Here is a 13,168-nt window from a genome sequence, read left to right as displayed (position 1 = left end):
TGCCCTTAAAAAATCTTCTAGTTCTTTTTCTTCTTCTCTAGCTAAGCCTGAGCCGAGAAGAAAAAATCGTTCTACGTCGCCCTCCTGGACGAGGATTTTCTTTAGCGCCTCTTCGCTCTTCTCGGCCGGTTCTTTCCCGACGTCTTCTAGGACTTCCATGTTTTCATCTTCAACTTCTGCTTTCTTTGGCTCCCGTATACTACAGGTGGACTTTATTGCTGCCATGGAGCAATTTTTGGCTTGTAGTTGATCCCCTCTGACTTCTTCAATCCCATGCTCTGTTGGGAACCGGAGTAATTGATGCAACGTCGAGGGAACTGCCCCCATTGCATGCAACCACGGCCTTCCCAAGATGATGTTGTATGGTGAGGGTGTATCAATTACTAGGAATTTCGTCCTGATCTTCTTAGTGCCGGCTTGTACTTCTAAGCTTGTTGCACCCAGTGGCCATGTCGGTGTTCCATTAAAGCCGACCATCGGGCCGCTTGATTGTTCTAGGTCATCGGGGTGAAGGCCTAGCTCTTGGTAACATCTGACATACATGATGTCACAGGAGCTGCCTTGATCTATTAGGATGCGTTTTACTTGGCACTCCCCAACCTGGAGGGATACTACCAAGGCATCATTATGCGGATGTTGGACCAGTTCTAGGTCGGCTTCAGTAAAGGCTATCATTGGCCCTTGGCATTCTTCTGGCCGATGTCTCTTTTCCCCGACTTGGTAGATATGCTGCAAATGTCTTACCCTCTGGGTTTCTCCTCTGACTTCGTTTTCGTTGACCCTTGAGTGGATCACATTAACCACCCTCGGTTCTCCTGCTTGTGGTAGCTGTGCTGGGGGAGGGGGTGCTGCTGGTGCTTGAGGCAACCTTGCCTGCTCTTCCCTTGTTCTGGCCTCATCGACCAGGTCTCTCAGAAGGCCTTGTCTTACCAGGTCCTCCAAGTGTGCTTTTAAGGCTCTGCAACCTTGAGTTGGATGCCCTTCTTCATTGTGGTAGGCACAACGTCTACCAACGTTCCTTCCCATGAATTCCCCTGGTGCTCTTGCCGGAGCCCTGAAATAAGGTTGATTTCGAATCCGATCTAAGATTTTATGGATTGGGATCCGGAATACCGTGGTTACTGCCTGTTTATTTCTTAATTCTATTTCTTGTTTGGTCGGCCCATTGTTGACTCGGCCTCGCTTTGGCGAGCCGTTTCCCTTTTCTTGTTTCACCTCTTTGTTTCCCGATGTATCTTCTTCGGCCCTGGCGTATTTCTCAATTCTTGCCATGAGTTCTTCCATGCTTTTTGGCAATGTTTTTGCCAAAGACTTCCGTAGAGGGCAGTCATCTTTCAGGCCGTTCTTAAAGGACACGACTGCTACTTCCTGGTTGCATTCGGGTATTCGGTTGAACACCTCGTAGTACCTCTTCGCATAGGCCCTGAGGCCTTCTTCCTTGGTGATTCGTAGAGCCATCAAAGCATCAACCCTCAGGGGTTGCAGCTTGTTGGTCACGAATCTGGCCACAAACATCTCGGCCAAGCCTTCCCATGTCTTTATGCTTCCTTTTGGTAACTTATGGAACCAATCAGATGCAATTTCCCCAAAGGATGAGGGGAATACTTTACAGAGCAACGGCTCGTTTCCGCTATATAATGCCATTGAATTCAGGTATAGCCCAACATGAAAGTTTGGATCTGACTTACCATCATAGATTTGAAACCTCGGCATACTGAATCTTTTGGGCGGTTCGAATTTGTCCAGTTCCACCGAGAAGGCTGTCTTCGGTTTTACTGGTGAGTTTACCTCGGCTTCTGCATTCTGCTGCCTCCTCTTGAGGTAGTCCCTTAAGTCTTCTTTGCTCCTCCCTGGAGCTCGGCTGTCTTTGGATTTTAGTCTTTTCGGTACACTGCTTTCGGCCTCGTGGTGGGTCCGTTTGGATCTTTCGTCATGGGTTGTGTCAAAATGGAGTACTTGCCCCTGAACATGTCGATGTTCTTTGGGGTCTGGATTCTTCATGTGGTGTGTCCTTCGGGACTCTTCTTGCCTCGGCTTTTCCCGTCCGACTTCCCTGGAAGGCCGGTGAGAATGCCTTCCGCTCCTGGTATGCTGAGGGACCTCGGGGATTGTTTTTCTTCCACCCTTCTGAGTGTTGTTCGCCGGCATCGGCGTATCTTGCAGCGGGTATGGTGGCTGCATAACGTTATTCTGCATCATGAAGTTGACGACTGACTGAAGGTCTGCCAACTTGTTTGCTAGTTCTTTCACTTCCTCATCCCTCCGTAAGCACCTGTCCCTCCATACCTGGAGGTTGTCTTCATTGTAGTACTTTCCTTGGTTTGTTCTTTTTGACGTGTCGCCTTCTGGGATGACGTCGTTCTCTCTGTGACCCTGGTCACAGGCTTCTGCACTGTGGTTGTCTCCTTCTATGTCAAGGTCAATTGGTCTGCCACTCCCAGTGGGGGCGTCATCCCCAATATTTTCCTGCTGTCCGTTACTGGCTATCTATTCTTCCTTCGTTCCCACAGACGGCGCCAAATTGTGTGGGTGAAAATCTGACCACACTGCCCGTTTAGTGATCTGCTGGAGAGCACAGGTAGAATAGATGGCTTTAGCAACCTGTAACAGAAAGGAAAAGCTCCGGCGGTGGTTCTTCCACCCGGGGGCACTCCGACGATCAAGTCAGTATATCTCTCAAAGATAATCAAGTATTAAACTGAATATTCAAAACATAAATTGCATACCTTAGACCCACGGGGGTGCCTCTCTTTTATAATATACTCAATCCAAGTCCCACTAGAAGTATGACTTCTATGAACTTCCAATTTACTGTTTACTCTGGACTTTTTAAGAGATAAAGATAAACTCCCTAAGAGCTTTATCCTTATCTTGGTTAAGTCCCCTCTTTGCCTTAGGACTCTTGCCCCTTATCTCGGATTCCGATATCTTCGGAGATGACCTCGGCTTCTCCGAGATTACCTCGGCTTAACTACCAGGGCACGTGGCACCTCGGCTGACACGTCGGCGTCACCATGCCACGTGTTGGTATTCAGAAAATATATCCCCACAACATTTATTCAAACCGTTTCACAATCAAAGCCTAACAAAAACCTCTTTACATGGCTAGGATTTCATCAAAACCCTAAAACTAGAAGACTAGTCACTCATGGAGGAGTGGGAAGAGGTGGAAGAGGTGGAGGTGGAAAAAGCCCCCATGAAAGTTGCCCTTGAAGCTTGAGAAATCCCTCTCTTCAAACCCTAGCCTCCTTTTTTCTTAGAATATTTTTCGAACCTGGTTACAACATCTTTTTCTCATTTTTATTCCCAACAGAAGAGTCTTAAATTTTCACGCATGTAACCCTAGATGGGCCGCTCGAGCGATGGTGAACCGTACATACGGTGGAGCTTGGCCGCACGTGCAATGAGGTGGCATGCCGGGACTTTTCACTACTAGTACGAAAAATCTACTTTTGCGTCACTTTTTGCTTGAATTTGCGTGTTGCCTACCAAATCTGTACAAGTGCACAAAACACATCATCTCCACCAAATAAACAAAATTCAAAGACTATAAATATAACTCAAGCGGCCTTAATGTGGTACCTTTCGGCTTACGTCACTCTTAGAGCTTATCTTCTTAATCTTCAAGAATCAAACCTTAATCTTCCAATTCTCTAGCTTTCTCTCTCTAAAAGTGAACTTAATCTCTCTCTAGAATGAATTTTCATATTTTTGCACTCAAATGGAGAAGAATGAGCTCAAGAATTAGCTTCTATCACACTTATATAGTTAGGTTGGCTTAATACATTCATTAGAACATTTGGTTAATTAAATACATCTTAATTTGTCAAACTAAATCAATTTTTTTATTAAACTTATAATAGTGTTCTAAAACTTTCAAATAATTTATTCATGTAACCAATTTCGGTTTCGGATGCCAATAAGATTTTCAATTTTCAAATTAAAGCGGAATTCTAGACAGATATTTCTACGGGTAATAAATAGAAAGTCAAATAGCATTCAAAATACACAACGAACACATAATTTATTTTAATCTCTTAATTTACATCCTTAATTATTGATTGAGAGCAGATTACGGATTAGGATCATTACAGCTCCAATCACGTCCAAGCAAAATGGAATAAAATAAGCAACTTAACCTCTAGGTGGTGGGTCCAAACAAGCACTGAAAATATTTCTTCATATGAGATAAAGGCCTGGCCAACCAACTGAGCAATAACAAGCAACGGTGGGCCGAGCTAAGTGAAGTTGGGGCCTACTGAATTGTGCCATGCATGAAGAAATATCTCCAAAATGCCATCTCCCAAAGGCATATTCCTTCTTCTAGGCAGTGGGACCAAGCAAAAAGTAAGCCTAGATCCAAGCAAAATCCAGCATCAAACACCCAGCAAAATTTTAATGCATGTCATTATCATGCATGGCAATCAAGTCTCTATGCCCCACACCCATTCCACCAAGTGCAAAGCTGAATCAATTGCGTTTATTAAATGCCATGCCGAGATGGATGGCTGCTGTGCGCTGTACCTATTAAGAGTAATGCTAAGGATATCAAATTTTCTACTAAATAAATGATCAAATGTCTCATATGGGTGTGGGGTCCGCAATTTTGTGGGCTCCACACCCATGTGAGACATTTGGTCATTTATTTGGTAGAAAATTTGGGACCTCTAGCATTTTCCACCTATTAAAGCAGATTATAAATTATAACTTAATAGATTATACATTATGATTTTAATTAGAAATTGTTAATTTATTTGGTATAGTTGTTAGATTATAGATTTAAGTTGCTGAGTAGTGCTTGTTAAATAAGCTGTAAAGTAACTGTTTCAATTAATTTTTATTTTTTATTATTCACTATTTGTCTATATTTTTCATAAAAAATAATAATAATATTTGATAGTCCATTTGGGTCTTTTTTTATTTTTAAAAAAATAAAAAATAAAAAAAATCTAAGAGTATAACTGCGAATTAACATGTCTACAGTAGAAGCTGATAATCAAAAGTAAGGGGTAAGCAGCTTCTCAGAATCAATTTTTTTGACTTAAAATAAGTTGTAGAATCAGAAGCTGTTTGAAATAAGTTTAACCAAACAGTCCAAAATAACTTTTTAAAAGTCAGAAGCCATAAGCAGGCTCAAAAAAACCCTACCAAACACCCCCATGGCCAAGCTATACGGTATGTGGGTGGGCCGAGATACCAAAAATAAATAAATAAATAAAAATTTTGAACCAAGATCAACAATGGTTTCCACTCAATAAATTTAAGTTCAAATCAGAAAAGATGAATAGTGAATGAACTGAGTTATCCTAACCGAGCTGAAGCTAAGTTATGCAAGACTGAAGTAATCCCAATCATGTTGCAACAGATGGGATTAAGAGGCAATTGAGAGGGGAATTGTGGCTGAACAGAATGGACCGAGCTAAGATCATCATTCCATGATTGGCCGAGCAAACCCAATAAGGATTGGCCGAGCTAAAGAAGATGCGCGCGAGTCCTTGCCGAGCTTTGAGGTTGGACCGAGATGTATGGCCGTATGGAATGTGACCTGACTACAAATAGAAGCAGCCTGACTGAGCTAAACGTGCTTGGCCGAGTCTAACATCAAAATAAATAAGTTTAAAACATGTTTAATATTAAAACATGTTTAATATAATATTAAAACATGTTAGACTTATTTATTTTGATGATTTATTTAATTATATTTTAATTTATTTGAAAGAAAAAAAAATAGAATCAAAATTTATTTTGATGATTTATTTGAAAGAGAAAAATAGAATCAAAATTTATTTTAATGATTTATTTAATTATGTTTTAAATCCAAAATTTATTTTGATGATTTATTTATTATGTTTTAATTTATTTGAAAGAGAAAAATAGAATCAAAATTTATTTTGTCCTATTATTTCTCACATAAACCTTTATCCTAAATGTTATTAGAATGTATTTAATATTTGATTAAATCAGGAGTTCAAATAGCCCAAAATAGAGGTTCAAACAGCCTAGAACAGTAGCAGTTCAAAAGGGCCAAAAGGTTCAAGTGGAAGATATTCAAATTAGTAATGATAGAGTACAACGGCTATAAATTCAAATGAATACAACAGCTATAAATGACTATAAATTCAAATGAATACAACGGTTATAAACGGTTATAAGTTTCATTATATATACCAAAACTTCTAATGTAAATAAGTGACAAAAAAAATCAAAAAATATTATTTGATCTATAACCACTCACATCTATTCTCTGAAAAATTCTCTGAGAAGTATTTTTCAATTTTTGTTTACATCCTCTCTCGGAAATTATACACTGAGCCTTATAGCATTAAGCTCATCTTTCCTGTGTGAGATTTACAGAAAAATCAAAGTTTCATTTTATATATCTATCTTTGAGATATATTTATTGTAAGCTTTCTTTGAAAGTAAAAATACCATTTCATCTTGTAAAAGTGTTGCAAACACTGTGTTCTTGAAATCTTGAGAGTGATTGTGAATCACCTAAGATTTGTAAGGGTTTGGGCTTGTGAAGTCTGTGTAAAATCCGTGGAGGATTGCTCAATTTGTAAAGAGGTTGCTAGCACCCCTGTGAAGCTAGAAGATAGTGAAAAATCTCAAGTGAAGCTTGAGGAGTGGATGTAGGCTTGGTGGAAGCCGAACCACTATAAATCTGTTTGTCTCCTCTTTCCTAATCTCTTTACTTTCCTACTACTGCTATAACTATCTAATATTCATGTGTTAATCATTTGATTTACCCTATATGTTAGTTATATTTCATTATTATTTTGCTTGATCATTTACTGCTAAGTTCATCATTGTGCTTGTCAATAATTTGTTGTACTAGTAGTTAATTTTATTAGGGTATTATTAATTTTAATTTGTAGAAACCTAATTCATCCCCTCTTAGGCTGCTTTTTAGGTAACAGATGGTACTTTACAAAAATTATGAAACTTTGTATATAAATACTTACCTCCTTTTTGATGGGTTGTTTTAAAAGACTATTTCGATTATTACTCTCATCAATTATTGATTTTGTTCAATTTTTTTTTTACTGTTTAGGGCTTTAAAATAATAAAAAACAAGATATTGATGATGATGGTAAGTTTGTAGGTTGGATTGGAGTTTTGGAAGGAGGAAGGAGGAAGAAGAAGAAGAAGAAGAAGAAGTTGAAGAAATAACTTTGATCTCTTGGGAAAGAAAATACAGAGTTTAAATAGGAATAACTGATTAGAGTGTACTATGAGAAAAAAAAATAAAAATTAATATATATTGTTCTTATTAGTAAATTCATATTAAGATATAATAAAATTAAAATTTATTAATTTAAATTAGACATACTAAAATATATTTTAGATTCAAATAGAATCCCTTTAAGCACCAGGCCGGAAAGGGCCACCGACATGTCCATATGTTTTTGAACTTGGGCTTTCCATGTTAAACTAGGTAAAGTAAAATATTTTATTTATATCTCCTAAATTATTTTTATTTTATTTTTATTTTATCTCTAAACTATTAATTTAGCTTATGTGTTCCTTAGGGTAAGTTTGGCAATATCTGTTGGACAATCTTCACTATATTTAAATAGATTAAATTTTGTTGTGTACTAAACAACAACAAATATATAAAGAAATAAAGGAAATGAGTGAATTTGTTTGATTACAAAAATCAAACTAGAAATAAATAAAAACAAATTTTATTTTGTTATAAAAATAAAATTAAAATCTGATTTAATAAACAAATAAAACAGAATAATAAATTAAACAACTTATTTGATTAATTTTTTCTAATAAATATTTGATCAAGTCCAGTGTTTGACACTGTGTCCTTAAGACAGATTCGTCCTCTCCACGGTACTTTCAGAATGCGGACATCTATCTCCCAGGATAAAATGATCAACTACAAACAATAGCAACACTACAAATTGCTTGCCTAACAAATACACTAAGTGTTTATACTCTTTCTCACAAAAACTAAATGCAGCAAAATGAAGAATAAATTTGCAAAGGTAAAGTACAAAATTTCTGAATATGTAAAACATCAAATGAGGGCTGTCATATTTATAGATGGATTGGTGGCTGCAGGTTTTGAATTAAACAGGTGCAAACCTATTTGAACAGGTATGAAACCTGTTTGGTTTTGAATTAAACAGATTTGAATATGTTAACTGGACCAGTTTATTTCCGAAATTAATTTGAATTCTGGATTTTATTTTACCAAAAAATAAAATAAAATTCAAATGTCTTTGACCCAAAAAGTAGGTATTGGGCCGGACGGATGGCGGCGGCGCGCGCGTGCGTGTGTGGTGATTTTTGGGTCTAATGGGTCTAGCCCATTTTGCCCATAACCTCCCTCTTTAAAACACTTGGGTACCCCTTGGGGCACACCTCAAGTTCCAATCCCATGCCTTATAAACTCATTCAAAACTTCCCACCAAATCAATATGGGACAAGCCTTATTCACACTTTTAAGGATTTTCTACCAAAACTCCATTTCCATGGAGCACACTTTGGCTTCAATTTTTCATTCACTTAGTAATGGTTTTGAGCAACCAAATATACCACGTGAATCACAACGCGGCATAGAACGCGTTACCACTTTGACCCACCAACCTTGACGCTTTGATCCCACCTAAATAATAGACCAAAGTTAAGAAAAAATTCTAGTTTTACCCAGAATTTTCCAACCATTTCTAACAATCCCCCACATGAATGGAATTTGATGACAACGGAAATGCAACAATATGCAGACTTTATCGAAAGAGTATAAGTCGAAAATATATTGCATCAGGATAGGTAGTTTTCGGCCTTGAACCTTCCCTAGTGATAACCTATCGGACTTACTAGCTAACCAATGAACGCGATGCCTTGAATTGTTCAGCCGTTTGTGTAAGCCAAGACAATAGATTTCACACAAAATATCTTCTAACACATCGTGATTTTCACTGTTGTGTTCATTTTGGCCTTGAACGCTCCTGGTTTTCATAAGTGTTTCTAGAGAATTTAGCCTCTTCATTCTCATAGAGCCGGTCCCAGTTCGACACTCATATAGGTGATTCTTATTGTGAGTATCTCCTTATACTCGTCTTGATTTTATGCCTCAATCAAGATATAAGTAATCATTAAAAGCAAAGCTTATTCTTATACCTCTGCAGACAACATATGTTGCAGATATCACTCTCACCATAGGAATGGGTAAGGAATTTTAATCCCTTGATGATTTCTGGCGAGCCATACATAACTTAGTTGTCCCTTTGAACTTAGTTCTTGGGATCTCCAGTCACATAAGTAGGGTTACCATTATGACGACTCTTATGTAATAGGCTTTAATCTCATCCCCTTCGATGAACTATACACTAGCTCTTTTGTCAAACCTTTTATTAACGGATCCGCAATATTCTCTTTAGATTTTATATAATCTATTGAGATTATTCCATTTGACAACAATTGCCTTACGGTATTATGTCGACAGCAAATATGTCGTGACTTACCATTATACATATGATTATGTGCCTTACCTATTGCAGATTGACTATCATAATGAATGCAAATAGCTGGCACAGGTTTTGGCCACATTGGAATGTCTTCTAAGAAGTGACGAAGCCATTCTACTTTTTCTCCTGCTTTGTCTAAAGCAATGAACTCGGATTCCATTGTGGATCGCGCAATGTATGTTTGTTTCGTGGATTTCCAAGAAACAGCAACGCCACCCAGAGTGAAGACATCCACTTGTGGATTTTGAATCTTTAGTATCCGATATCGAATTTGCATCACAATAACCTTCAAATACTGCTGGATATCGAGTAAAGTTCAAACCATGATCACGGGTGAATCTTAGATATCTAAGAACCCGAATGATCACCTTCCAATGGTCTTCTCTGGGGTTACTAGTGTACCTACTCAATTTACTGATAGCATAAGCTATATCAGGACGAGTACAATTTATTAGGTACATTAGGCTTCCAATGATTTTGGAGTATTTTAACTGAGACACCGCATCACCTTTATTTTTTGATAAATAAAGATTGACTTCTACAGGTGTTCTAGCTAAATTCATATCATCCTTGATAAATTTACCAATAATTTTCTCAATATAATGTGATTGAGATAATGCATATCCGCCAGATGTTTTAGTATTTTCTCAATAAATTTTTCATGCCATTGCTTAGGTGATTGTTTTAATCTATAAAGAGATTTTACAAACCGACAAACTTTTTTTTCTTTCCCCAATACTACAAACCTTTTAGGTTGCTCCATATAGATCTCTTCATTTAGATCACCGTTTAAGAAAGTTGTCTTAACGTCCATTTGATGTATTTCTAAATTAAACAACAATGCTATAGCAATAAGCATGCGAATGGATATTATTCTTGTCACAGGGGAATATGTGTCAAAATAGTCCAGACCTTCCTTTTGTCTGTAATTTTTTACTACAAGTCTTGCTTTATACTTGTCTATCCATCTATTTTCATTTTTTTCTTGAATATCCACTTATAACCAAGAGGTTTAGAACCTGGTGGAAGATCCACCAATTCCCAAGTATGATTTTGCATAATGGACTCAATTTCATTATTAACAGCCTCTTTCCACAAAAGTGCTTTAGAACATGTCATTGCTGCCTTAAAGTTTTGAGATTCATTTTCTAACAGGTACGTCAGAAAATCTAGACCAAAGGATTTTGATGTTCTCGCTCTCTTACTTCATCTTGGTTCATCATCAGTTAAATCTTGTTGGTCGAGACCATTACTAGTCTCTTGTGTTTGATTGTCATTAGTCTCTTGACTTTGTGTACAATCAAAAGTTCTTTTTTGTGAACTTAATTCATGTCCTTTCTTGTAAGGAAAGACATGTTCAAAAAACACAGCATTCATTGACTCTATAATAGTATTCACATTTATATCAGGTATTTCTGATTTATAAATCAGAAACCGATATGCACTACTATTCTGAGCATAACCAATTAACACACAATCTACTATTTTTTGTCCAATCTTAGTCTTTTTATGAACAAGAACTTCAACTTTTGCCAAACACCCCCACACTTTTAAGTATTTGTAGAAAGGTGGTCGACCTTTCCACAATTCATAAGGAGTGCTGTTGGTTTTTTTGTGGAGTATTCTGTTAAGAAGATAATTAGCAGACAATATTGCTCCCCTCCACAAGTTCTGTGGTAAACCTGAACTTAGTAACATGGCATTCATCATTTCTTTTAGGGTTCTATTCTTCCTTTCAACAATTCTATTTTGTTGTGGAGAATAAGGTGTTGTAGTTTGGTGAATAATGCCATGTTGTGCACAAAATTCATTTAATGGTACAACATATTCACCACCCCTATCACTTCTAATATAAATCAAAATATAACATTCATCACTTGTTGTCTATGATGTGTTTGATTCATAAATTTCAAATAAAAAATTTTAAAATAATTATGACTATACAAATCAGAATTAATGTTTTGACAAAATCATATCCTCATAAAAATTTTGCCTAAGAATCAAACAATTCAAAAAACCCATTTTATTGTAAGAGATACAATCAAATATTTGTGACAAAAGAAAATTACATTATCTCATCTAATGCAAGAGATACACTCCTATATTAATATAATGGTTTATGGTTTAATAAATTCTACTACGCAAGTAAAATAATAATTAACGACATCTCATGTCACAAATTCAAAACAAACTAATAATCAACATAAAAGATTTCTTTAAATTTACTTCAAATTAAATAGAATGATATAACTACATACATCTTCATGTTTTAAATTTCTCTGGTGTTTAAACACCCATTCTAAATTAATTAGAAATACTCAAATTAATCTGCTTATATGCAAAGTCAACATATCAATTTATCATTCCAAATCACAAGAAATTATTTTTTAAGAAATAACTTGTGTTGATATCAATACATGCATATCAAACGCATCAACTAAGAATAATGAATTAACAAAATAAATTAATCATGCATGATTCCATAATTTGCATCATGAGATAAAAAGATTCTCAATCCGTAAATAAAATCCAACGCGTTTTAAATTTTAAACTCCAAAAATGACAAAACATACCTTCATTTAATTAGTTTGATTTGTACATAAATAAACTAATCATATATACATTAAAATGTCCTTGTGAATATATATATATATATATATTTTCCGACTCATGTGCAGAAACTATTCACGACTACGGATCCATACACAGAAATTAAAGAATGAATCAGTAAACCAATAAAGAAAATAAACTTGCCACAAAGGTTTCTTCGTAATAAAAATAAAATTAGTTTTTAAAACTAATATTTGACTCCAGAATCAAATACTTCCATGTATACTTACGAGGAACTATGATAAAGTCAAAAGAACTAACACTTTTTCACAATTTAAGTGGCCTTCCAAATGAAACCGTAAGTCACGTACAAAATTTACAGATTGTGACCGAGACACAAAGTTACATGATCGATTAACAAAATTAATTTTCTAGTTACTAGAACCAGAAAATAAATTATAACACAAAATAATTTTATTTTTCTTGTTACTAAAACTAGATAAATAAAATACCAAAATAATATCTGATTACAAAAATCAGAAAAACAAACCACAAATTAATTTTCTAGTTACTAAAACCAGAAAATAAATTATAATACAAAATAATTTTATTTTCCTTGTTACTAAAACTAGAAAAATAAAATACCAAAATAATTTTCTGTATCACCAAATAATATTATGCAATTGTTAATGATACCAGTATATTACTACTAATTGTCAAAGAAAATAGACAGTATATTACTACTATCCGTCAAATAATTTATAAATACTATTTGTATTTTTCAACCAGAATATTACCTTGAAAACACAGAAAATTAAATACAATGAAGATACCAAAAAAGAATCTGTCTTAAGATTGTTGGACAATCTTCACTGTATTTAAATAGATTAAATTCTATTGTGTACAAAACAACAATAAGAATATAAAGAAATAAAAGAAAACGAGTGAATTTGTTTGATTACAAAAATCAAACTAGAAATAAATAAATAAAAACAGATTTTATTTTATTACAAAAAATAAAATTAAAAATTTAATAAACAAATAAAACAGAATAATAAATTAAACAACTTACTTGATTAATTTCTTCTAATAAATGTTTGATCAAGTCTAGTGTTTGACACTGTGTCCTTAAG

Source organism: Camellia sinensis, chromosome 14, assembly GCF_055761805.1.
Source record: "Camellia sinensis isolate YWXY chromosome 14, ASM5576180v1, whole genome shotgun sequence".
Classification (NCBI taxonomy): domain Eukaryota; kingdom Viridiplantae; phylum Streptophyta; class Magnoliopsida; order Ericales; family Theaceae; genus Camellia; species Camellia sinensis.
The sequence above is the reverse complement of the archived record's forward strand: the minus strand, read 5'-3'. Positions refer to the sequence as shown.